This window comes from Stegostoma tigrinum, chromosome 1, assembly GCF_030684315.1.
Source record: "Stegostoma tigrinum isolate sSteTig4 chromosome 1, sSteTig4.hap1, whole genome shotgun sequence".
Lineage (NCBI taxonomy): Eukaryota > Metazoa > Chordata > Chondrichthyes > Orectolobiformes > Stegostomatidae > Stegostoma > Stegostoma tigrinum.
Genome location: NC_081354.1, coordinates 88,972,423 through 88,992,184, shown reverse-complemented (window position 1 = coordinate 88,992,184; position 19,762 = coordinate 88,972,423). Strand labels below are relative to the sequence as shown.

Genomic DNA, 19,762 nt, shown 5'->3' with positions numbered 1-19,762 from the left:
TCAGGAATGCAAATTCCCTCGCCCAAAAGACAACTTAGGACTTTAAAGATGATAAAATGTGAGGCTGGATGAACACAGCAGGCCAAGCAGCATCTCAGGAGCACAAAAGCTGACGTTTCGGGCCTAGACCCTCTCTGATGAAGGGTCTAGGCCCGAAACGTCAGCTTTTGTGCTCCTGAGATGCCGCTTGGCCTGCTGTGTTCATCCAGCCTCACATTTTATCATCTTGGAATTCTCCAGCATCTGCAGTTCCCATTATCTCTTAGGACTTTAAAGAGTGTTTTTGTTTATCAATTCATGGGATGTGGATGTTGTTGGCTGGAATAGCAAATATTGCCCATCCCCAGTTGGCCTTGAGAGTGTCATGAAGCTCTTTATTACACTCACAGATACTCAGAATCACATACCACGGAAACAGACCCTTCAATCCAACTCATCCATGATGACCAGATTTCCCAAACTAAACTTGCCCCATATCCCTCTGAACCTTTGCTATTCATGTACATGTCCAAATGTCTTTTAAATACTGTAATGGGACCCACCTCCACCAGTCCTTCTGTCAGTTCATTCCAGATCTGCACCACCCTCTGTGGGTAAAAGTTGCTCGCCTCTCACCTTAAACTACGTCTTTTCTATGCAGTTATTATACACACATCTATAAAATCATGCTAACAGTTGTATAAGCACCCAGCAAGCAAACAGGACCCAATCTCTCCCTACACCCTGCTACTCCTACAGTAAACAGACCCTCCCCTTCCCTGCACCCCCTCAACCCTAAACCCAACACCCAAAATCCCCAACCCAGCACCCAACACCCCTAACCCCAACATTACTACCATGCTGACCTCAGGTTACTGGGGATTTTCAACAGAGATGGACGTGGGAATCTTGGTGTACAAAGTTTAACAAGCAAAAAGTGCCAGTTTGTTAGAAGCCACCAGGAATGCATTGACTTCTCTGTTGATACTCCATGAGATAATTTTTTGACATGAACATATGCCTCATTAGCCTGGAATTCTATAAATTACATTTAAATAATGTATCTTCGCATGCCGAACATCTATTACACAAGTATATCCGATCTAACTATTAACTTGCTTATACAACTCTGTCATGCAGACAGTAACCAGTTATACTGTTTCAGCAAGGATTGGTGGAGAGAGAACTAGAATCCAAAGCTAGGGGACACCGGTTTAACGTGAGAGGGGAATGATTTAAAAATGGACCTAATAGGCAACCTTTTCACACAGATGGTGCTGTGTGTTTGGAATGAGTTGCCAGAGGATGTGGTGGAGGCGGATACAATTACAACAATTAAAAGGCATCTGGATGGGTACATGAAGAGGAAGAGTTTAGAGGGATATGGGCCAAATGCTGGCAAATGGGACTAAATTAGGATATCTGGTCGGCCTGGACAAGCTGGACTGAAGGGTCTGTTTCCATGCTGTACATCTTTACAGCTCTCTAACTGAGCCTTCGGGCTTCACAATCAGCACGACCAGTGCTCCCCATTCTGCAAACTGCAATGATTTGATGATTTTTTCATTTTCCAGCCTCCTGATTTCTGCCTGTACTTTTGCACACAAGGTAAATGGTACCAGGTAGGCCTTGCAATATTATGGAACTATTTCTTGGTCAACATGTAAGGTGGCCTCGGCCTCTTTGATAGTCCCTAGACCTTCCTGAAAGACTTCTGGGTACTTAATTAAGACTTCACGCAGACAACCATTTTCTAATCAAAAAACGTTGAGGCAACCAAATGGAATCTTTCTGAACCAATTTCAATCCATCAAGCTTAGGCCTGAGCCTTTTATGACAGTAATGATAATTGAACCAGCTGCTTATCATAAGACTGGAACCAAAATTGTATCCGTAATCTGTACGGGTTCCCCATTATTGGTTCTCAGCCTGACCAAGGTCTTATACAAACTTAAGGAGTCCAGAGGGAATTTTGTTAAAGACTTGTTCCGCTATCACTGATACATCCATGCTAGTATCGCCTTCCATCAGAACTGGGTGACCATTTAAACAGACATTTATTTTGATTGGTTCTGATTTGGATGATGCTAAGCAATTTAACAGTTCCAAACCAGATATAGATGGACTTTCCAGGGTGTGCACTCTCCTGGATACCAGCCTAACAGGTCTCTCACTCTTCTCAGGTCTAGTAGGATTCTTTTGTTACGTCCAGTTTGCATATCAGCAGAGACTACAATGACTTGCTGGCCCTGATCCTTGAGAAAATATTAACTGTTTGGCTGAGGCTTGGCTTTGTTTTGGGGCTTTGTTGCAGGCTGACCTAGAGTCCCTCTGTTCAGGGTATGTCCTGAGTGAGGCTATGCAATTGCCTTCACTTAAGTGGGGTTCCCCAAGCTCAGACAGCCTGGCGAAATGTCCACTTCCATTGGTGTACCTTGTAACTCATACACTCCACATGCCACATTTTCTAATGATGAAGTCAACTGTAGTGCATGTTGGAATCCTGTTGGGTTTCAGCTAGTAGGTGCTTTGCATGATCAGATCATTAATCCTGCATATCAAATGGTCTCTCAGCATTTCGCTTAGGGTTAAACAAAAATCACAAGTTTCTGCCAGTCATCTTAACTTCATCAGAAATCCCGATACAGATTCCCCAGGTTCTTGAGCTACCAAGTAAAACCGCCATTGTTTCAGAATTGGAGGAGACTTGGAGTCATAATATTCCTTGGCTGAATCCATCGACTCTCGAAAAGTTTTAGAACCTGATACCTCAGGGAAATTTAGGCTCCCGATAACCAAAAAAAGCTATAGGTCCACACGCTATCAGGAGAATTACTCATTGCTTTTCATCTCCCCAAATGTCATCTGACGTGAAAAAATAACGGTCCTTTCAATATACAGGCCACAGTCTTTGATGGCAGGATCAAGTCAAACTTCCCAAATGGTGGTGTGATGTCAGAATTATTTACCCTAACTCAAAGATGGTTGTTGCGAGCAAATCTCTTCGGGGCGTGTTTTCCTCTCATTGCCACTGAAATAATTCCATGAAGGCTGGTAACCCATTACCAAGCAATCCTTTATTTACACATGCATAGAACATGACACTGATCAAATTAGCTCACAGCTGGCTCCTAAAGATGACAGAACACCTGACACACTGTTTATATCCGTCAGGCTCCCTGGTTGGACCAGGTTAACGGTGCCATCAGGGAACTCATATTCTATGAGGGTTATCTGGCTGATCTTGTTAAAATTACTTCAGCCTACCCCATTTTCTTTCTGTCTCTTGGCTCTGACTCCTCCTATCCACTCATCTCTTTCCCCCTGTCCAACCCTGTTGTGAGCATAAATACATGTTTTTCTGAGCTACTGCCAATTCTGATGAAGGTTATTAGGCTCAAAACTTTACTGTTTCTTTCTACAGATACTGCCAGACCCTCAGAGTTTCTCCAACAATTTGTTTCTGTTCGTTTCTTCGTTGATAACTTGTAGTACCATATGGTTCTCATATGCTGCCTTGTACGCAACTCCCACAAGTGACATCTTGCCTTTATAATTCCTAAGCACTACCCAGAGTGCTTTTAATCACCATTTGCTAAATTGACATTATCCTTCTCTATTGTGTTAATGTCATCTTTAGTTAAGAGGGCCAATCTTCCCTGTCTCAGCTTCCTGTCCTTCTTAAATGTCACAAACCGTTCCATAAAGATTTCATTCTCCATCATCCTGCAGCGACATCTCAAAATGGCCACTAGATCATACTTATTTATGTTACATTATAGCATGAGTTCATCTGTTTTGTTACAAATGCTACATGCATTCAAATACAGTGATTTCAATTTTTGCCCTTTTATTATTTTTGGCAAAGCAGACTCAATTGGCTGAATTGCCTGTATTTGCTCCTGCATTTGTTGTCATTATTGCACAATATGCCTTTATAAAATGGCTGTAGAAGTTCAACCTGTTTGCAATTTCATGTTGGGAATTGGGAGAATTAGCAGGTCATTCAGCATCTCAAATACTTACAGAATGAAGTATTTAGAGGGGATCTTACCATTACTCAAAGAGACTTCAGCTGCTGGGACCAATATGAATTGAGCCTTCATGCGAGTAAACTGATGGGATCGAGTGCAATGCTGGTTTCACATGCACTCTTTTTTAATTCACTCATGAGACATGGGCACAACTGGCTGGGCCTTTAGAACTGCAGCAGTTCATGTGCTGTATGTAGGTCTACGAACCCAAACCCTATTGTTTGGTCCTCTGAATATTTTAGCCCAGTAAGATACCAATACGCTACTGTACCTAAAACTGACATTATAATATTGATCATATATCTTTTCACAAGTGTGTTTATAATTAATTGTGCCCTTTTATGCTCTTTAGAGAATAGAAGATGGTTAAAACAAAAGTTAGATATTTTAATCAAGTTGTTCGAATTGGCTATTACACACCTTTGGACCCGGTGAGATTTGAAACCAGGTCTTCCAGCCCCAAAGGTAGGTACACTTCCACTATGTTAGAATACCCAAAAAAAAATTAACTTGTACACTTTTGAAACCAATTAAACAAATTAACTGACAATCCCTCAAAGAGGGTCTATAACAAAACAACAAATCTTCAAAGGAAACTTAAACATAAATTAAAACAACACTCATTGGACTGCAGCTTGTACAGTCCCCATCTGTTGTGAAAGGCCTTAAATCTACTGGTGGACACCATGAACACCCGCTTAAGGGTCACCTAGGTACGAACATAGGTGTGGAGCATGAGCAGGCAGTCAATCTGATTGACCTCCTCAACCGCTGATTGCCTAGACTTATTAATGGGCATCTTGGCCAAGTCTAGGAGCTGGCTAACAATTTCGTCTTTCTTGCTTATGCCCCTGCATACTGGTGACCAAAGATCAGAAATGTAGGGCTGAAAGGCAGACAAAATCTGTGAAGCAGCTGCTTCAATAATTTAAATATGGATTGCCACCTCACACAAGCTACTTACACGAGGAACATGGACGCCTCAAGGCCACAATAATTCACTTGTGTCAGTCATTACTTATTATTGCCTAATTAAACATGAGTCTGGATTGACAAAGCATAAGAAACAAAATTGCAATGTTAGATGAGCTGCTGTATTATCATTGGAGTGCTCATAACTAAGATTAGGTAGAATTCAGATCGATTAAAATGGGTTTGGTTCAATGATAGTTACACATTAACTAATTTCTGGAAGCCAGCACACAGACAGGGTACAGGGTTCCAAATTGTTTGGCCCACGTTACTGATTGATCTTGTTCAAAGTCTGAGTAAACATTATTAATGCGTGATCAAAATTATAATTCACCATTTCTGGAAAGAAATGGAGGAAGCAAAATTACTGGAACAAGAGAAAACAGGTTGAAGAATTTGACCATCTCCAAAAATAGCCCTATGGAGTGCTGAAACTAGCGTGCCTCCTGCAGCATGCATTCATACACATTGTTGCAGCAATGTGAATTTGGTACTGGAGCCTCATCATACTGGGACACGTGCAGCTAGTGGTGTTACTTATTGGCAGAGCGCTGATTGAGGGTGGGCAGAATATCAGGCATCATGGATGATGCTTACAGTAGCAAGTGACTTTGAAAGCAAAGAAGCCAAGCTGTGTCTGCAGGCAACAGAAAATACTGGAAACCTCAGCAACTGCAGAAAGGGCAGTCAGATCCTCTAACGCTGTTTTGGAGGGCCAATGCAGGCAATTGACAGGAGAAAAGACATTCTGTAATAGAATTCAATTGCACCGTAAAACACGCTGCAACAGGTGATGGCGCAAGCATTCACATTTGTGCAAGATTCACATGCTGACAGTTCAATGATTCAATTGCTTTATTTATTCAGGTGCCTATTTACTGAAGCATCAATAATCGAGAATGACTTCTGTTACTTAAAGGCAACTAGCAACTCTTACACAAGATGAGTTCTCTGGTTACAGAGAGCCAGAAAGATTCTGCAGTTAATTATCCAGGCTCCTGATGCTGCTTTGGAGATGCTGTTCTGGTCAGTGAATGGGAGCACGGGCAATCTTTGGATTCTTCTGTAACTATTTCTCGTCTGAAAAGTGGCTTCTGCATTCTAATTCCAAAGCTTTTTTTTGTTAATTTCTCTGAAAATGTTTCTGTTTGTTTTATGACTATTTTAAACAATTTTTTATGTTTTATTTTCTTTTTTATATAGTCCCAGTAATGAAAAAAAATTTAATTGTTGAATATTTTTCTAATCTCTCATTTTCACGTCCAGTCTTCCCCTTACTTCTGAAATTATTCAGCAAAATAGTTCCAGTTTTTCTAACTGTGTGTTTATCTGCTACAAAGGCCCCTGGAAACATAAAAAGAGTGATAGGGTGATTAGAAACGGGTGATCATGTATAGTACTGCTGAGTAGCTTGGACAATTGGTGGTGAAGGGGATTGGAGTTCGTAATAAACCTGTTCTGGTTCCTCTTTTAGAATTCGCTTACGTTTACATTGAGTTCAAAATTCTCCAAGTACGTTCTCCAACAGTTCAGTTCTTTTGTGTTTTTTTTGTTGACAACTAACATTTATTTGAGATATTGGCAAAGTCTCCAGAGCATTGAGATAACATAAATGAGTCCTGCCATTACTACCCAGAATACTTCTGGTTATTGGACTACTTCAACAGCAACAGGAAGTCATATTTATACGATGCTTTAATGTAATAAAATGCCCCTGAATCCAGTGGCGGCAGCAGAGCAAGCATGAGCCGGGTCCTACAGGAGTGGTGGAGCAAGCGGGCTCAGGCTAGAGTGGTGGAGGAGTGCACAGGTCACGCCCTGGAGTGTCAGCAGAACACGTTCTCGCTGGTGGCCGGCACATGGCCTTGTGTACTGGGGCAGGCAGGTGCAAAAGATCATATTGGAGAGGGACTAGAACTTAAGTACTTTATGGTCACTTTTTATCATAATTCTGGATTTTTAAAACTCCATGCCTATGCTGACCTACATATTTCTTACTTTTTGACAACATCAAGTGTCTTTGCCTAGGTACTCTGTCTGAGGTGACTTTGAAAGGCAACATGACAAACTTTTCATTACACTCATTAGGGTGTGTGTGACAATAAAGGCCAATTCCAATTCACTCATAGGAATATGATTAATCATAATTTAACATCCAGTTAGATAAAAAGATATTAGATCAAATGGTCAAAAGTTTGGTTGAAGAAGTCAAGTTTAAGGATTGTAAAAAGAAGAGAAAGTGATGTCAAGAAATGGAAAGGTATAGGGAGAGAATGCCAGAAATTAAGGCCTGGGGCATTTACGGCACAGTCACTGATGGGGGCAGTCAAATTTGGCGATATTCATGAGGCCAGGATTAAAAGTACATAAGTAGTTCAGAAGGTTATAGGGCTGAGGGAGATGGGCAGAAGCCATGATTGTGGAAGCATTTTGAAGTAAGGATGAGAAATTGAAACTCAATACACTGTTTGATTAGTGTCAATGTATGTCATTGAGCAATTGGCTGATAGGTGAATGACAGCTGCTGCAAATTTTAAGCACAGAGTTTTGGATGACTTAAATTTTCAAAGGAGAAGAAGGAGATCAGCCAAAATTGTGTTGCAAGAGTTGAGACTGCAGGTAATAAAGGTATTAGTAAGAATTTCAGCAGCAGGACAAATCAGGTGATGTTCCAAAGCTGGAAAGTAGTCATCTTTTGAATCATGTAACTACGTGAACAGTAGCTCATTTCAGGGGCACTTTTGGTGGAAGGTTGTGCTTCGTCTGGTGTAGCCTCAGACAGAGAGAGTTTGGTGACCTCAGTAGCTATGGTACAGAGTTTGGAGCAGGATTCAAAACAATGATTTCAATTTTCCCAATATTTAATGGGTGAAAGATTCTGCTCATCCAGAACTGTATGTCAGATAAGCACTTTAACAATTCATTAACTATGGAGCGGTTGAGTGGGAGGTGACAGTGAGGTACAGCTAGAGGTCATTAGCATAGATATGAAAACTGATGTATTTTAGAATGATTTGAGGAGCAGCATGCAGGTGTGAAATAAGAGATGGCCAAGGGTGGATCCTAAAGAGACAGCAGAGGTGAAGATGAAGGAGCAAGAACAGCAGACATTGTAACCAGTATCGCTTGCAATCAGATATATGAGAATAATTAAGAATAAAACTGAACGTCAGCAGTACCATCCAGCTTTCCGACAATGGAGAGGTTTGAAGGAGGACGGTGCAGTGAACTAAGCAAAACATTGCAGATATGTTAGTTAAAAGGAAGAAAAGCTTAATTTTGTGATAGTGACATAAGATATCATGTCACTTCAATGAGAGCTGTTTTGGTACAATGGAAGGGATGGAAAACTTATTACTTCCATTATGTTATCATGTTTTCCTGAGATTAAAATAATACAGATTGGGGCTTGCTTGAAAGCCCTGCAGCTAACTGATAATGGGCTAGGAAGAGCTCGAATATGTCCTAAAACATAAGTGTCACATTAGCTGATCTCAGTCAACTACAGCACCACATATAAAACATCCTGTTTAAATAAATGTGCTTGTGGCCCCTTAATTAGCCAAGCCAGAAAATACGTTTCATGGTGACAACTTTAAAAACATGAATTGTACTCAGTGTAGAATCTTATGGAATTAACTTTTCTTTTAAAGATGGGCAATGATGGGCTGAAAAGGAGGCCATGGAAGATCACCTGACTTGGTATGTGGATTCAAAACTGCCACATTGTCTTGAAAGTAAAAAGGACGCCTTCCACATTAAGAAGGTATCACAAATGACAAATGCAAAATACTGCAGACACTGGCGTGGTGATCTTTAAGATAAAGAAACAGTGCTGGAGAAACTCTGAAGGTCCAGCAGTACATGTAGAGAGAGATTCAAAGTTATTGTTTCAAATCCAACATAACTCTTGTTGTTGAAAAAGAGGGAAGGGGCAAGTGGAACAAAAAAAAGAAGAGGAAAAGTTTTAGAGAGCAAGAAATCAAAGGTGTCATATAATAATGATAGTTGTAAAGGTTGCAAACAGGAGACAAAGTAAAGGTCAAGAATCAGTCCAAGATCTGTCACTATCCATCTCCTAAGACCATCCAAACGTTATTTCCTGACTTAAATAGGTCATTCTGAAACAATGATTGTCTCAAAGCCTGAAGAATAAACATCTTCAAATAATAACCAAGGTTGTGGCTAATTAACTTAAACCCCAACATCATATTTGGGAATTGGGACTGTGGTAAACCATTTAGTAAGGCAGGCCAGTTTCCCTCCTTTTTCAAAGCTTCAAGTGCTGGTTACTGAGAGACAGCAGCAGTAATAACAGCAGCAAAACCCATGTCTCAAGAAACAGACAGTACAACTCAAGGTCTCCGGAGCTGCTTCCACTCAAGTCCACCAATTCAGCAAACCAGCTTTCTGAATGACTATTAGGAACTAACTATGTATTGGACGGATAGTTTATCTCTTCGAGAGAATCTTGCAATGACACTGATATGTAACTTGGGACATGAATTCACGCCCAGACTGCACTTCAGAAATGAAAATGTCTTGTCAGGTCTGCAATGTGTGCCTTCTAAGGCAAGCCAATCATGTGAACTACAAACTATTCCTTGTAAAAGTGTACGATTCTCTTTAACTACTTGCCTTGAGCGTGTTTGTGTGTGAGATTTTACGAGTCAGAGGCAACGTATCAGACTTTTGAAATGTGAATAAATAATCCCCTTTGTTCAAAACTATGAAACACTTACTGCAGGTTATTCAAATTGTCCACAAAATTTGGGATTAAAATACACATGAAAAAGCATAATGGTTATGTACAGTACGGAAGAGGACAGGATTTTCCCATAGTTCTTTCTCACGCTGTCCATAACCCTTGGATTGACCAAAAGAAAAGGAGTCTTCCTTCTTTGGATCATACTCATGTGAGGCATGCTAGAAAGTGTACAAAATTGCACTTTTGAAGAAAGAGTTTGGTTCAAATATATTCTACTGCCAGATTGAAATGGACTCAGGTTCACCGACTCTAGCATCAGGAATGATGTTTTGGGCGAAGTACAAAGGAAGATGGCTGTTGACTTCAAAGGAACAGCATTCAGCACGAGTCTCCACCTTCATGAGACAAAATAAAAATATAAAAAAGAATAAGTTAATAAAAATAATAAACTATATTTCACCACTTAAGGTTTTAAAACATCAGCAAAATGAACACAGGACTCACTTCACTAGATTTTCAACAGCTTAAAATGTTTTCAAAACACTTTACTTCAGCAACATAAATCTAAAAACATCTCCATTACCTCAACGAGTTAAAAATGTTTGAACGAACTTTGGAATGCGCTTAAAGGCTTTTTCACAAATGCCTACATAAGCAGTATTAATATAAAGACTATAAATACTTTTTACTTCTGATAAAATCTAAAATTTAGCAACATAATATGTTTTGAATAACAGCTGAAACATCAAAATGTCATAAAGATTAAATAGTTTAGAACATTCAAAAAATCTCTGGAGAAAAACTCAGAAAATAGACACCACAGAACATAGTGACTTCATCATTTGACCTTTACACATCACTCAACTTTACTTGATCTTTCATTAGACTGCAACACAGTTCTGTACTTTTGAAAAGTAGTCCCAACTTTTGGTTAGTCTTTTATTGACAACTAATTGATCTGTACATTTAGTAATAATGACAGTATTGCCATGTTTTTGAACAAAATGAACATTTAATTTTACATTAAGAATAATTATTATCAAAGGCATCTCCTCTGGTTCACATACTCTTAAGTCTTCGTTGTTGAGGGCTTTTTAGGTCAACATTTTAAGTCCCTCAAAGCTATTGGCAACGGAGCTGTAAATTCAACAATTCATAATTAATTTATTGTTAATAGAAACGGAAAGTTAACTATTTGCAAGATATTCCTATTCTATTATAAGTTATTTTTTATATTTATTTATTGATATTTATTCCTATTTAAAAAGGTACAGACTAATTAAAAGTTAAGCTATACATCAATCTTTCATCAGTCACACAAACAAATTCTGAGATGACAATTCTGCTGTCCATCTATTGCTGAATTTAAAGAGGCCTAAATTTCATAAATAAAGTCATTCATCAACACCTATTACTCTGGGAAAAAGGAAGCACTATATTGCAGTCAGAATCTTCTGATCACAGAAAAGGTGGACTTAGAGGTTGGAAGGCAAATTAATTAGGTGGAATAGTGGTGTATCAGCATGCCGCTGCTATCCCACCTCTGCTTCAATGAGTGTCAGGGTACGAACAGCCATGAGTGATCTTCCCATTCCACTGCCAGTCAGTTCACTATCACTTAAAGGCCAATTCCTGCCTGGCTGGAATGAGCTTATCTCTAGGTGGGATACATAGCCTGTCCAGCTGGTATACGAGTGAGGCAGCATGTCAGTTGAGGGGAGGGATTCCTCAATTTGCACAGATTTATGCACAATCAAGAGACTGGATATAGGACAGTAGAGTAGCAACTGAGTCCATTTCCTACTCTTGCATCAACTCTCCTTCTCCTTTCTCCCCACTAACCTCACCTTCAGAAACCCTTTCCAAAAACACTTAGTTGCTCCATTGTCATGGCAATCTTGGTTTTCCTTCCAGCAGCAACAAGGACTTCTTTGGAGCTGTCCTGTGAGAAAACTGTCAGTTTCTGATTTGTTGGAAACACTTGCTTGATTTCAGAAAATTATGGTCTGATTGGAAGACGATATGATAGGTCTTTTTGTGAAAAATCTGTTCGGGTGTCTACCACATTGAGTCAATGAGGAGACACTTGACAAAGAAATTTCAGACTGTGTCACTGTTCTCTTTACACTGGACTGGATTTTTGATGTTTCCCTGAAACTGGTGCTTGGAGCTGGATCTGTAATTGGTGAAGATGCAACATTCAAGAGGTTAATGAGGCAGGAATAGGTTTTTTTTCTGGACCTTTACCTCAATTTTTACCTGGAATTCCCTCCCTCAGGGCATTGTGGATCAACCTACAGCATGTGGGCTGCAGTGGTTCAAAATTGGCAGATAAAATTCAAACTGGATAAATGTGAGGTACTGCATTTTGGCAAAACAAACAAGTTCAGGGCTTATGCAATTAATGTTACAGCCTTGGGTAGTGGTGTAGAATTGAGAGACTAGGTTCAGGTACATAATTCTTTGAAGTTTGCATCACATTTAGATAGGGTGGTTAAAAAGGCATTTGGCATGCTTGTCTTCTTTTGTTCAGTCCCTTGAGTATAGGAGTTGGAGAGTCATGTTGAGGATGTATAGGATATTAGCAAGGCTTCTTCTGGAGTACTCTGTCCAGTTCCAGTCACGGGAAAGATATTATTAAACTGGAGAGGGTTCAGAAGAGATAATGGGAACTGCAGATGCTGGAGATTCCAAGATAATAAAATGTGAGGCTGGATGAACACAGCAGGCCGGATTTGCCAGGATATTGTCAGGTATGGAAGATTTGAGTTATAACGCAAGACTGAATACACTGGGACTTATTCCACTAGAGTCTAGGAGGTTGAGAGGCAACCTTAAAGAAGGTTTTAAATAATGAGGCGTATAGACAGAGTTAATGATAGTTGTCTTTTTCCTGGGACGGAGGATTTCAAGACTAGGGCGCACATTTGTAAGGTGAGAGAAGAGAGATTTAAGAGAAGACATGAGGGTCAATTTTTGTTTTTACAGAGGGTGTTTCGTGTGTGTAATGAATTTCCTGAGGAAGTGGTGCATGTAGGTACAATTACACATTTCAAAGACATTTGAATAAGTACTGATAGGAAAGGTTTGGAGGTATATGGCCCAGGCGTAGGCAGGTGGGACTAGTTTACTTTGGGATTATGTTCAGCATGGGCTGGTTGGATTGAAGGGTCTGTTTCTGTGCTATATGACTATGATTCTAAGGCTGCACACCATGACCTACAGAAGGGAAAGTAGGGATGGGCAATAAAATGCTGATCAGCCAGTGATGTCCACATCTTGAGTGAATTAAAAAATAACTTCCTCTTATTGTGGCTAGGAGTTCCTTGACACCTGAGCACCCATTTAACTGACAGTGCAACCATACAATAGAACTCAGATTTGAAAGTCAAATTGGGCTTGGCAATGAGCTGAAAAGTACCATAACAATAGGCGCAAATGATTGATTTCAGATTATCAACCAAATTTCAGGCACTGTAGTTTCTGCTGCTATTTCCTACCAGGCCACATCTTTGGTCTCCCATTCTCAAATGCAGAGTCTGTTCTAAATGTCAGGACACTAAATAGTGTCACAGCTCAATCTGCATTGTCACAGGTTACATTAATCCAACTCCGGGTGGGTGTGGTAGAGGCCTATGAAAATCAATTTCTTCTAGGAGATGGCTCAAACTGGAAAGAGAAGCCACTGCTGGAGACGTACTGATAAATTTAGGAAGATATCAATGGAACCACAGTCACGTGCCATTCAAGGAAAGATTGGCTTTGGAGGAGGCTGTCTTGCTTAGCTATGTCAAATGCTGGGGCATTGGCAAGCAGAAGGACAATGAAGGGTAAAACATGGACAAAGAGGATGTTATTTGTGACTTTATTTAAGGCTGTGAAAATAGCATAATGGAGAATTGTCAAGACTCAAAACAAGAAACTACAAGTCATACACATTGAACTAGAAACTGACACCAGGGAGATTAGAAAAGAGGCAGTAACTGATAATCTGTCAACGCCTCTATCTATTCTCTAACATATAAAAATCCTCCTTAAGTCTTCTTTGTTTCCTTGCCAAATCCTCACATTTAGCTTTATGTTATCAAGAAATTGTGACTGTTCTCCTTGGAATCAATTGTAAATCAACATCCCAAAAAATGAGGGGGAACGTTTGAGTTCTGGGAATTACACACTTCCAATTGGTGTCAATTCCAAGTAACATGTGGTTTAAGTCTACCCACTTCTCCAAATGTTTGTACTTCAATTTGATATCACCTATTGTTTTGCGTAAACTGCAGTGAAATGTCCATCTTTGTTAATGACCCTCTTGATGAATTTAAATTGCCAAACTCCATTCTTATTAGATACCGGTCAGTAGATTTTCAGTGGTGGTATATTCCAGTGAAGAGACAGGAAATATGGTCATTTGCATCTATTCCATCCCAACTAGCGTTTTTATTTCCTCAGTGTCAATTTGAACCATAGAAAAGTTTCCAGATGGAGATAAAGAGCAGCCATGAAGAAAGAGGGGAAAACGAGTCTTAAGTCAAGATGCACATGAAAGTAAATGCAATATAAGCATGCTGTCTGTGATAAAGGTACATTCATAATCTTTGCTCTGCCGTGAGCAGACAACTGTTGAGCATAGCTGCAACATTGCCTTATAGAAAGGGACAGTAAATTTATGACTAGGTCAAAATCAGCCATGATCTTAGTGAATGATGGAGCAGCCTTAAGGAGCTAAATGGCCTACTCCTGCTTATAAATTGTATGTAAAGCTGAAAATATTCTGAAGCAAATATGATACAAATAAGGTAGAGAAGAACCAGTAAGAAAACTAAAGCAGACACAAAGAAACAAATATGGCTTTGCTGTGCCTGTGTATTAGTGAAATCACACAAGGAAACAGCACATCTTTCACCACAGATATTAAACAAGCATTCTTCAATTATATCAGAGAGAGATAGTAGGATAGTAGAGATGCTGGAGAATGAGAGATGACAAGGTATAGAGCTGGATGAACACAGCAGGCCAAGCAGCATCAGAGGAGCAGGAAAGCTGATGTTTCGGGCCTAGACTCTCCTTGATGCTACTTGGCCTGCTGTGTTCACCTAGCTCTACACCCTGTTATCTCTCATTCTTTAATTATAATTTGGAATTGTTTTCTTTCAACTGAGAGACTCCATCTAGTGGAAATTGCGTACTAAATTGTTTCACTTTCACTTTACATTTAATATCAGCATAAGGCTTCTTTTGAATTGAAATTAAAACTGCTGGATACCTTGTTTAATTGCAGGAGAGGGCGTTGAAGAGTGGAAGGGGCTATGTACTCATTTAGGATTTCTAGGTCCTGCTGATCCTAATGGTAAGACTTCATTTAAACAAAAACTCTTCCCAACACCCAGCCAGGCTCGTTACACATATGGCAGGTGGGAGCTGAAATTTGTCCACAGGATGCCACATGAGATTTCTGTGAGAATGGTTCTCCATCATAAGCTGTGCCATCTTACTTCGGATGAACTTGGAAACAACAACCCCATACCACCAATTCCTAATGCAAACTATTCTAGTTGTCAGCCTTGGCTTGATGTTTGAAGCCATAAATTGTTGGTTCAAGCTTGAATCTAGAAATCCAAACGCTAATCTAGGCTTGCACTTCAGCAAAGTATCGAGGAAATAGTACTCCATCAGTGCAATTTCTTTAAGGTTGAGATATCAAACTTGGCTTGAAACAACTAAGTTCCGAGAATGAAGTCCGCTGGGATTAGAGAACTTTTCAGCCTTTGTCTCCAGTTTGCTCAGTACCAATTCCTTGATGATTGTAATTTCACCAAATTCCTCTCTCCTTTCCACCTTCTAATTTACAGCTATTACTTGGATGTCTTTTGTATCCTCTGTTTTAAAGGCAGGAGCAAAATTTGTTCATTTCATCCACAATTTTCTTCTCATCTACTCTTAACTAGCTCATTCTCCAGCGGATTAACAATAACTTTATTTATTCTTTTCCTTTATAGATATCTGTAGAAAGTTCTATCTGTTTTTATATTTTGAGGCAGTTTCATCTCACTCTTTTCCACTAAAGAACTTTTTCAGTAATTTTCTGGTGTTCTTTATGTTGTGTCCAACTACTTGACTTGCCATTGATCTTTGCCCAAATATCTTTTCCCCTTAAGTTTGAAGCCCTCCTTAATTTCTTCAGATAACCTCAGACATTGGGTCCTCTCCTTGGAATGCTCTTTACATTAGAAATGTACTTATTCTCAGTAAGCTAAAATAACCCTTCAAACATCTTCCACTGCTTCTCTAATTGACTATCATCTAACCCGGCATCCTCATTCACTTCAGCTATTTCAACTTTTATGGCCACATAGTTGCCCTTAGTTAAATTTAAAATGCTAGTCTGGTTCACTTCTCTCCATTTTAAACTAGATGCAAACTAGTCAGGAACGAGTAGATCACTCCCTCTGAAGACTTCGTTCCCCTAATAATTCTCAGCTCCACCCAAACCAATTCTACATCCTGACGTGCTGCACTAAGTGTATCTAACTATTGCATAAAAGCCATCATTGATGAACAGTGCTACTCCTCACCCAGCTTCTTACTCTTCTTGAATTTCATATACCTCTCAATATTTGGGACCCAAGTTTATCATGCAGCCACGTCTCAGCACAGACTCAAATCATTATTTCAAAGTGTGCTATCAATATGTTTACTTTATTGTGAATGCCATGTGACACGCACCCATTAATTTTGTGCTTTTGTCATCTCTGTAACATCTAGTCTTGACTTTTGACTTATCCTTAGGTTTATTTTCTGTCCCTTCCAGCCATTCCTTGACAAATTACTATTTCATTTTCCTGCCTTAACTCTACTTGATTTTCTACAGCTACCGAAACCTGATCCCTCATTATCATTGTTTAGTATAAACCCTAACTATTTCCCTACCTATACAATTTGCTGGAAAATTGGTCCCAGCTCAGTTCAGCTGCAGACTATCGCGATGGCCCAGCTCCCACCAACCCCAGTACAGATCGTAGTTCCCCACAAACCTGAAGCCACTTCTCCCATCCCAGGCTTTCAGACAGTTTCATTTCACTCATCTGAATGTGACTTTTGTTCATTGGCAGGTAGTTAGTTAATAATAGGGATTATCACCCTTGAGTTTGTTTTTCAATTTGTTGCTGGGTCCTCAGACTTCTGTGCAGCAGAACATCTTTGCTATAACTGCCACCTATGTTATTGTTACCTCTACAGACTCATTCAATTATAGAGTGAAAGGGGAGGATTCTAAGTCCCTGACCTTCCCTCTGGAGATGTCTGAGACCCTGGCACTAGGTAGACAAGATAGCCATCAAGATTCCTACTCACCTCTCTCACTGTACTATCATCTGCTCTCACTGCATTCCTTTTTTGCCTCCTTTGACTTGAAGAGTTTTCTACAGCACGGTGCCATAATCAATTCACCCATTTACCTTGCAACCCTCACTCTTATCCATACATGAAGAAAGAACCTCAGACGTGTTGGACAATTGCAAATGCTGAGGCTCCTGAACTCCTGCATTCCCCTACCAGTCTGAGTCACATGCTCCTTTCCCTAACCACTGACCAAATCAGACGACCCAACGGTAAGAATGTGGCTGCCTCCTGGTACAAAATATCCAGACAGTGCTTGTGGTTCTGCCTCCAACTCAAATTCTGAGCATAGCTGTTTGAGCTGTAAGCACCCACTGCAGACGATTTTACTCTGGGTTGCATAGCATCCAGAGGCTCCAGCTTGTTGCAGCCACGGCACATCATTGCCATCCTGAAAAATGTTTAAGTACCAAGTTGAATTCACAGTTCGTTGATCATGCTAATGCTATGCCTGGTATGATGTTGTGACAAAATCTTTATTCTAATTTTGAAGTCTACTAAACAAACTGTTTCCTCATTTCTCATATGAAGATTTTGGTAAAACCTTCAGTTCATACATTGTGGTTCACAAACAGGCTCTCATAATCAGGAAAAATCATCAGCAAGGACACTGAAAGGCTTCCACAAAGGTAATGCAGAAAACTTTGATTAATTTGCTTACAATCTCTTTTGGATACCAACCAAGTATCATAGCTTCAAGTCTGTGAGTGACACAGTGTGAAAACACAGCAGAAGGGAAAAGAAGCAAGAGGATAGGAAATGGCCCTCACGGAGCTCACCCTTCCTAAATGTAGGATCCCACAATTTATCTTTTTGAATTAGTGACCCACCGTTCCCAAAAGTCTGTAAACAACCTTGTACGGTTAACACCAGTGGCAGCAAGTTGGGGGTCTTTAAATGGACATTAATAGGACATTTAAGATTCTCCATTAACAGCAGTGCAAGAACACCATCCACTGATCTGCCCAATGATTTAACTGGGGAAGAGATGGAAAAGTAGTGAAATTACCTGCTCCCGTGCCAAAGTAAGTCCTGGGGAAGTGAAGATATTCTGGCCAATGCTTCTGTCAAAGTTGTCCTTAAAATCTCCCTCTCAGGAATGCAGCTTTCGCTTCTCCAGTCTTCCAGCATAGTTCCCTATCCCTGGAACTATTCTGATAAATCTTTTCAGCACTTTTTCCATGGCCTTGACTTTCCTCAAATGTACCGACTAGAGCTGAACCCAGTACTCTAAGTGAGGGCTATATAGACATAAGTGTTGTACAGACATGTATTATAAATTCCTTTATTTTGTGTGTTCTCCCTCTAATAATTAAGTCAATTATCCCATCAGCTATTTAAAAAAAATTAAAACGGATTTCTCAAATTTCCCTGCAAAATCCAAGGATGTGTTTATCCATGCCCTCTTTACACGTATTATTTCGCTCATGTGTACAAATAAAAAAAATTTAAAAGATAACAAAATTCAGAGTTAAAAGAAGTCAAGCTGCAAGTCATTTGCAACTTTTTTTTCTAATTTAGCGCTTACCCAGCGTCATCGCATTAGCAACCGCCCACGGAATCGCGCGCACAGTAACCGTAGCGCGCTACCGCCTGTACTGACGTGACCAAACGGGCACAGTGTACTCTCGCGATACCACCCCAGTGGTCTATTACGCATGCAGGCTGTGGGTTTGAACCCGACTGGCGGTGGCTGTCGCTTTTGGTGTAAACGGGCTGAAGGTAACATGCGGTGTTTCCAGTCCCGGGGCTGAGGTTCTCCCGCCCATCTGGGGTGGTCACTTCTTGTTTAAGATGCAACTGGCCTTGTTAGTAGCCACACAACTGAAGAAATATCTTCATTATGTGTGCTAAAAGCACCTGACAAGTTTCCTCATGGAAGACTGGTAAACATGGTTAGATCTCTCAGACGGTAGGAACTGCCGATGTTGGAGAATCTGAGCCAACAAGGTATAGAGCTGGATGAACACGGCAGGCCAAATAGTATCAGAGGAAGAAGGGTCCAGACCCTGAAACGTCAGCTTTCCTGCTTCTCTGATGCTGCGTGGCCTGCTGTGTTCATCCAGCTCTACACCTTGTTACCTTAAGATCACACAGACTACAGGGAGAACTAGCCATTTGGATATGGAACTGGCTCCAAGGTAGAAAATAGGTGGTGTTGGAGGGTTGCTGTTCAGATGCCACAAGGGTCAGTGCTGGGTCCTCTGCTTTTTGACATTTATGTAAATGATTTGGACATGAATGTAGGAGGAGGTATGGTTAGTAAGTTTGCAGATGACACCAAAATTAAAGATGTCGTGGACAGAGTTCAATAGGCTCTTGATCAGATGGGCCAATGGGCTAAGGAGTAGCAGATGGAGTTTAATTCATATAAAAGTGGTGTGTTTTAGAAAATCAAATCAGGGCAGGACTTAATAAAAACTGAAAGAATTTGCATCATCTGTAATTACGGGTTGAGGTGCTTCATAACTGGAGCATGGCTAATGTTGTACCTTGTGTTTGAGAACGATTGTACTGGAGAAACTGGGGAACTATAGGCCTGTGAGTCTGACTCCAGTTGTAGGTGAATTGTTGGTGGTGATTATAAAAGGTATGATTCATGCAAATTTAGAGAAGCAGAAATTGATTAGGGATAGTCAGTGTGGTTTTGTGAGGTAAATCATGCTTCAAACTT

General features: G+C 40.2%; 1 protein-coding gene and 2 long non-coding RNA genes across 4 annotated transcripts in view; 2 read left to right on the top strand and 1 right to left on the bottom strand.

Moving 5' to 3' along the window:
* Positions 1-5,344: 5,344 nt before the first annotated feature.
* Positions 5,345-9,796, top strand: LOC125456224 (uncharacterized). Its single transcript, XR_007248421.1, has 3 exons — positions 5,345-5,775; positions 5,853-6,011; positions 8,639-9,796. It is a non-coding gene; the product is annotated as an uncharacterized LOC125456224 (long non-coding RNA).
* On the bottom strand, positions 8,759-18,677 carry LOC125456228 (uncharacterized). The gene is made up of 3 exons (XR_007248423.1): positions 18,617-18,677; positions 18,098-18,329; positions 8,759-10,088 (listed from the first exon to the last, which is right to left on the bottom strand). It is a non-coding gene; the product is annotated as an uncharacterized LOC125456228 (long non-coding RNA).
* Positions 18,676-19,762, top strand: part of anapc4 (anaphase promoting complex subunit 4) — a 93,278-nt gene continuing 92,191 nt past the window's right edge. For both annotated transcript variants that reach the window (XM_048539125.2, XM_048539116.2), the window contains exon 1: positions 18,676-18,810. The gene's annotated coding sequence lies outside the window, so the exon portion shown is untranslated. The remainder of the gene's footprint in view (positions 18,811-19,762) is intronic.